Raw genomic sequence first — 9,884 nt, forward strand, 5'->3', positions numbered from 1 at the left:
ACATTTTTTAATTTTCGTTATTTGTATACGAAATATGGAACCTTTGCAGCATGAAAGGATGAACATATTTGGCACATCCATAATCAATCATGAAAAATGAAACCTATTGGTATAGGAACCTAACAGAATCTTCTAAGAAAAATGATCTTACGAAGGAAATATTGAATCTCTTTCTTGGATCTTGGAAGTGTTAAATCTTGAATTTCAATCACTTTTTTTCAATCAATCCTCACTCCATTTTTAGAAACTATGTGACCCAACATCTTACCTTCTTTGAGAGAAAAATGTGACTTCTTCGGATTCAAGGATATACCATATTTTCTACATTTAACAAATACTTGTCTCGAGTGCTGAAGGTGTTCTTGATCTGAAGTTAAAAAAATAGTAATGTCATCCAAATAGATGACCAAGAACTTGTCCTTTTCTCCAATGAATGCAAAGTCTATAGCACGTTGGAAAGTAGCTCCAGCATTCATGAGCCCAAATGGCATCTTTCCATACATGAATGTACCCTAAGGAGTAGTGAATATTGTTTTCTCTCGATCTTCTGGCCAAACAGATATTTGATTATACCCAAAAAAGCCATCTAACATGGAAATTATGTCTGACCTAGTTACCTTTTGAAGAATATGCTCCACCTTCGGAAGTGGATAGTTATCTTTCTTGGAGATTTTGTTAAGATTTCTTAAATCCACTCAAAATCTGATTTCACCACTTTTCTTTCTTACTGGTACTAGATTGGCAACCCAAGCTGAGTATCTCAATGGAATAATGATTTTAGCATCCAACAATTTCTTCACTTCCTTTTCCATCAATGGTAGCAATAATGGATTGATTTACCTTAACTTCAACCAGAAAGATTTAGTACCATCTTTCAATGGTATTCTATGCTCAATGATAGATGTATCATATCTCTTATGATCTTCATATTTCCAGGAAAAAACATCAAAAAAATCACAAAACAACTTGTGATATTCCATCTTTCTTTCATCTAGTAAAGATTTTGACAACTTCACATACCCTGGTTCTTGTGTTGTACCCAAGCTGTAATATTCTAATTCATCATCTACTTCAGCTAATTGTGGCTTGACTAAAACATCATTTTGATCAAAAAGTTTCTCAAGTGGAATTAACCCCTTGGAAATATGATTGGTAGGCAGTTGTATGATAGGTTGAGCACCAATTTTTTTTTAGATTTCTTGAATCTTGATGATCAACATCAACTTGTGTTAGGTCTTCTTCTTTATCAATATTTAGAACAACAAACTCTTCAGCAACTTCAATGAATTTTTTGATCTTCTGGTCAACTTCAGAATGTTTCCAATGCTTATCAGCAATGCTAGGTCTAAACCTAACTTCCACTTCACATTTCAAGTTTATAGGCATTGGAATTTTGAATGAGCTAGCTGACATAGAGAGTGAATGAGCTAGAATATTACTTTCTCTTGGAACAAAAGAAATGTTAAAGGCTAGGAAAGAGTCTTCTACAATGTCCCATAATGCATTCCAGTAATCTCTAAATCTAGGATGATTAGTTTGATAAAAAATTATGATTTGAAGAATAATAAGTTAAGCATCTCCAAAAACATAAATTTCTGATATATTCACATCTTTTACCTTTTTTAAACCAATTAACAGAGCTTCATATTAAACCACATTATTAGTTGTCTCAAATTCAAGTTTGAAAGAAAAAGTGAAACTTTCCTTCAAAGGAGAAATAAGAACAATCCCTGCACCATCACCTTCTTTGGAACATGAACCATCAAAAACGATTTCCCATACCTTCCATCCTTCATGACTAATTTGATTTTCAGTAAGCTTTAAAATCTTAAAATTTTCTGTAGGCAAGGTGGAGTCATCCATATGTAGAATTCTTGAACCTACTTTAGTTTTTCTAGCATATATTAGATGATTAGTAGGGTCTTTGGTGTCACTAATGATATATGCCAGCTGAGATTCTCTGTAAAGTCTTCTTTGTTCTCTTCCAAAAATAGGAACAATAGCATAAGTTAAATCCATTTTCCAGGTTCCTCCCAACCTTTTAATCCATGACCTAGAAAGTAACATAACAAATCTAGGAGGGATGTCAACTACAACAATATCCATTACCATCCCTCTCATAGGTAACTGAAAAATACTTATTGCAAAGTCTTTGATGACACCAAGGCATTGGACTTTCCGGGAATCAAAAGAATAGACATCTTGGTACTATCTAGTTATCTCAAGACCTAGTTCATCCATAACTACCTTGGGAATTAAATTATGTGAAGCTTCAGAGTCCATAAGATAATTATGCAGGGTCGTTTCATGAATATTCAGAGATAGATAGAAGGGAGGGGTAGAGTCGTCTTTGTCTTCTACCAATGGACCTAAAATAATAGTGGGCTTATCATCTTGAAGCTTAACAAAATTACAGACTACTTCAGTAGGTGAAGGCTAAAAGGCTTTCATAAAAGTATTTTTGAAATATTGATTTTTCATGAGTTCTACAAGGGGAATAGGAATCTTGATTTTTTGAATCTCGTTTTCAAGATTAAAGGCAGAGTGTGGTTTTTGAGAAATTTTTACCTCAAGTGAAGGGAAATCAGACGCTACCATAATTTCTGGTTTGTCAGGTTCGATCACTTGTTTCTCTGCTAGAATATCAGATGCTACTTGAATTTTCTATCTACCAGATTTTTCCGCTGAAATTGTAACTGCACCTTTATTCTTCTTTGGTTGTGCAATAGGATTAGAAGTGTCATCAGTTTTCTTTGATCTAATATTGTATCTGCTTTTATGATCAACTACACTAATGGAATGATTAGGACTCACTTCATTATTCTGAGTATATGACATGAAGTCTTCATACTTTGCTTGCGTAAGATGAATCATCCCTTCTTTGTCTCTATGAAAATTTATATCAACACCTCTTTCCAACCCTTCAACTTCTTCTTCATCTTCAAATATAACATTCTACAAAGGAGGTTGCACCTTTTGATCATCAACATCTCTTCTTTCTCTCTGCAGAATTTGAGGAGCATTAGGTCTTCTAAACTTCTGTGTATTTGGCAAATCAAATGAAACATTTAAGGGAGTAGATGGTCTTGCTTCCATCTTCAACTTAGAAATATCAGTAGTCAATGATTTCACCATGTTGGTAAGCTCATCTAGCTTAGGATCCATGTCAGAAGTTCCCGAAGTAGAAAATTCAGCTTTTTGCTTTCTTTTTTCTTTGTCAATCCCTCCTCTGATTCTATTAGCTAATATATTTGATTCTACCTCCAGTGCATTGTCCTACATTTGTGATAGCATAGAAAATCTTCTTTCTCTCAACAATAAACAAAATTCAGGATCAAAAGCACCAGCATAAGTGATTTTAGCTTAAGCTTCAGTAGGCTTGATTTCAGTAGGTATCTTGCTATACATTTTATTGAATCTCTTAGAGAAATCAGAAACCGATTCTCCTTTTTTTCTTTTGATTGCACCAAATTCTGTAATATAATGCAAAAAATCTTTCTTGTCACCCCATTTTCTTAAAAATGCATCATCTAGGACTTCAATTCCGGTGATGCTACAAGTTGTCAAAGTTCTAAACCATTTCCCTCCATCACCCTCAAGGCTATGAACAAAAAATCTCATCCAAACATCTTCATGCTCAATGTTTATATTCCCAGCATAAGCATAAAAATCAGCAAGATGTTCTTTAGTTGTTACCTCCCCTCCACCATTAAATTTAGGCATATACTTGAGATAATATCCTCCAGGTAATGCATTCATGGGCTGAGGTAAAACTAAGGAGCATACCTAGCAGCAACAATTTCATCTATTCGGTTTGGGGGTGGATTAGGACCTACCATGGTTTGAGTTACTGGGATTTATGGAATAACAATTGGAGGATTTTGAACAGTAGATGAGGAAGAGCCAACACTCGATGTAGAGGTTGTTTGTTGACTAGAAAACGAGAGAGGTACATAAATTTTTGTAAAATCAAGAGAAATAATTTTCTATACTTTTTTAGGAATAGCTTTTGAAAAACCAGAAGCAGAAGAAACAAGTTTTTTCTTACTCTTTTTCTTGATTAGCTTCTTAGGATCAGGAACTTGGTTTTTCAAAGGAGAATATGGGTTTGCCTTGGTTCTAGTATTTCTTGGAGCCAGAACATCAACAATGGAGTTGCCAGCTGTAAAACAGTCTAAAATGACAACTGGAACTGTACACCAGAACCAGACTTATAACTTTGTCATTTACCCAGGGATAAAATTCAATTCACCTCCCTGATAATGGTGCCAAAGATGCTAACGCAAGGAGTTACTCCTAGATTTCAAAAGGAGTAATCCTTACACATCATGATTTTATTTCAAAATTTAAAAGGGTTTTTTGAGGGGTGGGATGGCTACTGAAGGAGTTTTGAAATCATTGTGTTCCTCTTTAACATTCATACATTTGGCAAGCTGTGGCAAGCATAAATTTTGTGGTTAAGTGAGTAATATAGGGGAGCAGACGAAAGAGAATAGGTAGCTGATAAATATCCTAAGAAAACTGAGTATCTTAAGACATTCACTTCAATTGCATAAACATCCTTGTAACAAACTCAGTTTCTTGGCAAGGAAAATAACAGTTAGAAAGTAAGAAAATGTATAAAGTATTTCACAAATCCTTTGTGAAACCTTCACTAACAATTTCTACTTCAATTGATATTATGATTTACAAAAAACTAGATAGTATATAAGTCATCATTAGATCATCTTAATGATTTCTCACTCACACTATACTAGCTGCTGTATTTTATCATTTAAACGATCAAAATAGGCTTAACAAGGAAAACAACAACTAGAAAGTAAAACCATGTATAAAGTATCCCACAAATCCTTTCTGAAACCTTCAGTAACAAGCTCTACTTGAACATATGTTATAATTTACAGAAAACTGGATAGTAGATAAGTCATCATCAGATCCTCTTAATGATTCTCACTCATACTATACTTGGTTAATGCAAATTTATAATTCAGAAATTTCAAAGAAGGAAATAGAAAAACCACACATTAGATATAACTTGAATCAAAAAATCCTCCAGCATGAAGTGCAGAAAAAGCTATTTTATTAAGCTAAGTCTTCAGGTGAACCAAAATCCAACCCTGAAATGATATTTACAAAAGATATATATAGAGAGAGTGGCACCATATCCAACTCTCCTAAATTGGTGGTTCCACTATTTCATTGTTACATAGGTGTCTTTTAGATATTAAAAATATCTTCCATTGAATTGCAATAGAAGGTACAGGTGTAGATGAGAAGAAGAGGAAAAATGACACTTGGTTGCTGGAAAAACTGACTAGCTGCCCCTTTTGCTGTTGATTTTTCTCTTTATGGTCTTAACTATTAAATGACCATATGGCTACATTAAATACAACATTCAACAACCTCATAACTATATTATGTCCATCATCTTCCTTATCCATATGGTTATAGGTTGTCTTTCCAAAAGTGGCTAGAGGTTTTCTGATGACAACTATATATTTCTGTTGAAACAAGTGCTACCGGAAATTTCGGTAATACTTATAATAGCAAAAAAACTGGAAACACTTCCATGGTTTCCGGTAGGATAACGTTTTCACTTCAAAATTTTAGCAAAAAATACTTCAAAACACCTGTATATGCTTAGATATTCTGAGCTTTAATCTTGATATTCAACTTAATATGCAAAAATGTTTTTTCTTAGGAAAATTACCCTTTCATTACATGTGGGTTGTAGCCTCTGCAAGCTTATCCAAGTTTCTTTTATTTCTGGCACCAGATTTTGACCTTGTGATTTTGGCTGTCTTCTTTGATGATGGTCTCTTTCTTTTTTGCTTCTTTTTGGACCTTTTTTCTTCTAGAAGGCTCTAATGGTTGGTCCATGGAAGCTTTACCTCTTTGCTTCTTCAAAGATCTTCTGATTTCTGCAATTGAAGGATCCTTAGTCTGCAACTTTGTATGTTGTTCATCTATGACTATTACTTTAGTTAGTAAACTAGGATTATTTAGGGCTTTGGATTTAAGTCTGTATTTGTTTATTTATCTAGTATGTCTCTTCCTAGCTCCAGCAACTGGTTTTATTTCTTTTTTCTTGTTTTTACTGGTCCTTTTATACCCTGTTTCTTTCAGCAATTCCTCATCAAAATCAGAAGGTCGGTTTTTTTGTTGTTGTTTATGTGCTTCCAGAATTTTAGGAAGCACCTGCGCTTTAGATTTCTCTTCAGCTGCACGTTTTCTTCTCTGAGTTCTTGTGTAAACCTTAGGAAAAGGTCTAATAGGAGGAAATATTTTCATATGTTTTGTTTCTAGGAAGAAGAGCTTTCACCTTGCTTCTTTTTCTTTTCAGATCCAGCAGATAAAGGCTTCTCTTTGCTTCTTTTGGTACCTCTACTTACACTTTCCTTCTTTTCCTTTCTTTTGGAACTTCCTTTAGGTGATGTGTTTGATGTCCTTTATATCTGAACCTATTTTGAAAAATATTTAGCAATTTCTTGGGGTTTTGGTGCAAGTTGGTCTGCCTTGTAAAACAAGAAATGTTCCCAAGTTTGGTTTCTCTTTTTCAGTTCTTCTTCAACCAGAACCTTGATAATTGCCTAATGATACAGGTTGTATTTTGATGCCTCATGCTGTGTTTGAATTCTAGCTGCCATTTTGGTTAGGCTCTTCAATATGAAATAGGGCAGACTAAGAGTTCTCATACCTAAAAAATGAAAAAGAAACCTCATACGGTAAAGAAATACTATTGTATACCTTCTCTCACAAGTGAGAAAAATCTTAACTAGTTTGACTGTTTCTTCCCATTCCTTATTAAGATAATTGATGGGAATTCCTTTGGCCCAGTTAGGATATTTCTATTCATCTATAATAAAATCATTGAGATCTCCTCCTGTAATGAGTTTTCCCTTAAACCACTTTTCTCCTTCCTGGGAAAGGTTAAAAGATTCTGCAATTGACTATTCTGAAACGTGCAATTTGAAACCAAAGATGGTAGCTTCTTGTCCATTAAAAGTTTGAGAAAACTCTTGGGCTACACCTTGATGTGAGCCTCCTAACCTTGTGCAGAGTGGATACCACCCTGTCTGAATAAAAAATCTTCTAACACTTGGATTAGCATCAACTAGTTTAGCTCCTTGAGGTTCAATTCTCTTATGCTTTCCACCTTTCATAGACTTTGGTGCCATAGATATATGCTTGCTTGTTACGAAGAATAGATGTCAACCTATGGAAACTTATCCAATAGATGTTGCAATTAGCTTGAATTAGGCTACCTGAAAGTCTGGGATGTGTTCTTAACCACCTCAAAAACTGTCTCCTTTTTTGCACTTTAGAAATTCGAAATGGTGAAATTTCCTCCATTTTCGAATATTTGAGATGAATTTTTGGTTCAATCTCCTATGCATATAATCCTTCATGATTAAATGATATTTCATGTCATAAAATATAGGACATAATAGTAATGATGAAGTTGAGTTGCTTTGGAGAGTCCAACTAATCTGCTACAGGTGGTCGTACGAGATTTTTTGCAAATTCTGAAATTTTCCTTCTTTAATTCAAACTGGCTGGAAATTCCTGTAGCACATTACGGAGAGTAAAAAGAACGGTCATCGAAATTTAAACATACTTGGGTGAGACTAATGCTACAGACACATTTTAATTTTGGAAACATGGGTTTATTTAAGATCAGTGGCGTAGGCAATGGATGGCTATGGTAGTGAGTAACACCTAGTTAATATGATCAACCAAATCGATTAACCACTACCACTTGACTTGACTTGAAGTTGTGACCTATCCAATCACAAAATATCATGATTTTGATTAATCATTTCGCCATTATGACACACAGACAATCAAAAATGGTAGCATTTTCGGCTTTATTTTTTTTTTAAACGGGAGACGCTAGTCGAAATTCTGATAACATCAAAAAATAAAAATAAAAAAGGAAATAAAACAAGAATGAAAAGTCTATCTGAAAAATAGGGGAGAATGTCTGAACAAGAAAATCAGGCGCTACCGAAAATTCTTTTTTTTTTTAATTTACAACATTAATCCTAAAAATTAAAAAATTTTAAAACCTACTCATGAGTTAGCCTAGAACTATGCTATCAAGTGGTATCTACTTGATTTCAGTGATTTCTTGTTGTCGTTTAGATGTATGTTAGCTAGTAGAAGCATCTTTTCAGTTTCTGTTCGCATCTCACTGTTGTCGCATGCATGACACTGTTTTTTCACACATGGTCACCATTGCAGCGACTCAATTCACACACATGCATGCTTTTCTATTTTCTGAATCTTGCACTTACTATTTGCATGCATGATCATTCACTCTTGTTTACAGTCAGTATAACCATGCATTCAAACTTCTCATGTTTTTAGTCACCTGTCAACGAGTTTAAGCTGCCTTGGCCCAGACCTTGCTTGGCTATAATTGCGCATTTCTGGAACTGAAGTCTCTACCTTCCCTCTAGAAACTACACAATTATGGCCGAGCAGTGACCTCCAGGCATGCATTGCATAATTATGGGAGGCAGTGAATTGCTCGCACCAGAAATTGCGCAATGCAATTTACTAGTTTACATGTCACTACTGACTGAAATTACGCATTGCACAGTTTCAGTCCTCAGCAGGCCAGGTTGGACTATGCATTGAGCAGTTTCAGTAGTCATTCAACCTCCCCATAGCTCGAAATATGCGTTGCACAGTTTTGGCAGTCAATCTCCCAACCTCCCATTAAAAATTGTGCAATCTTCACAGGCAGTCACACAGGTATGTTGCATGTCAGTCCTCCAGTTTGTTTTTATTTTCAACTGACAGATTACTTGTTATGAGTGTTTCTATTTCTCCAGGTATCACAGGTGTTCACCTACCTCTCAGCAGCACAGGTATAATGGCTTCTAGGAGAGCAGAGTCAAAGACACTGTTTAGAGCACAACTTAGGATGCAGTTGATCAAGTGTCTATGAAATTACGTATCTATGAAGAAATCAAGTTGCTCATGGACAAGGATATCAAGATGAAATGGTAGCAGTTTCATAGTGAGCAGCACCATCAGTTGTAGCAGAAGGTAACACACTTGCATGTGACAAATGCAAGAGGAAGGTTGTTGACAGTGCAAAGGCGGAACAAACTTGCAAGCTCAAGCAGATCCACTTGTGATGAAAGCAGCAATGGATATTGAGGCTATGAGGCGATGGTGAGACGAGAGGATCATGGGAAAGAATAGAGTGAAATAGAGAAGGAGTTGCAGGTGCTGAAGCATCAACTCAAAGAAGAACAGGAGCTCCATTGACAAGAGGAGTTGCAGCAGGAATAGGCACAACAGGAGGCACAACATCCACAGACTGATGAAACTGCACCCATACAGGATATAGATCTATTCAATAGATGGCATGGAGTAGACAAGGTGAGCAGTGTTGTCGATCACATGAAAAGGTGTTCGGGAGCACACTCACTGAGGCAAAGACAAGACGCAAGCCTGACTAGAGCTGAACATGTATTTTGACAAGTTGATACACATGGTCACCAGCATGCACTTGGATATCAAAACAGACACTATGCATCAGTATGTTATTGGTCCAACTGAAGTCAAGATGATGATGCACATGTTATCAAATGAGTTGGATAGAGGAGCCATCTCAGTGTACCCAGATGCAATGGAGGCAAGAGTTCAGTTTCAGCAGGATATAACCATTGAGTGCACGGACACCATTATCAATGACCAAGCTTGGCATCAGTTTGCCACCATCGATCATCGTAAGGATGTTGAAGAGTTGGTCTAACTACAACTGTCCTAGTGTTAGTGATGTTGCATGGCTTGCTGAAGCCATTTTGTCTTACACAGGTACATGTGTATATTGTATGTAACATCTTGTCAAGTGGACATTCAATTGT

The sequence above is a fragment of the Pinus tabuliformis genome, chromosome 7 (assembly GCF_031772625.1).
Source record: "Pinus tabuliformis cultivar Carrire ecotype Pingquan chromosome 7, CPIR1, whole genome shotgun sequence".
Taxonomy (NCBI): domain Eukaryota; kingdom Viridiplantae; phylum Streptophyta; class Pinopsida; order Pinales; family Pinaceae; genus Pinus; species Pinus tabuliformis.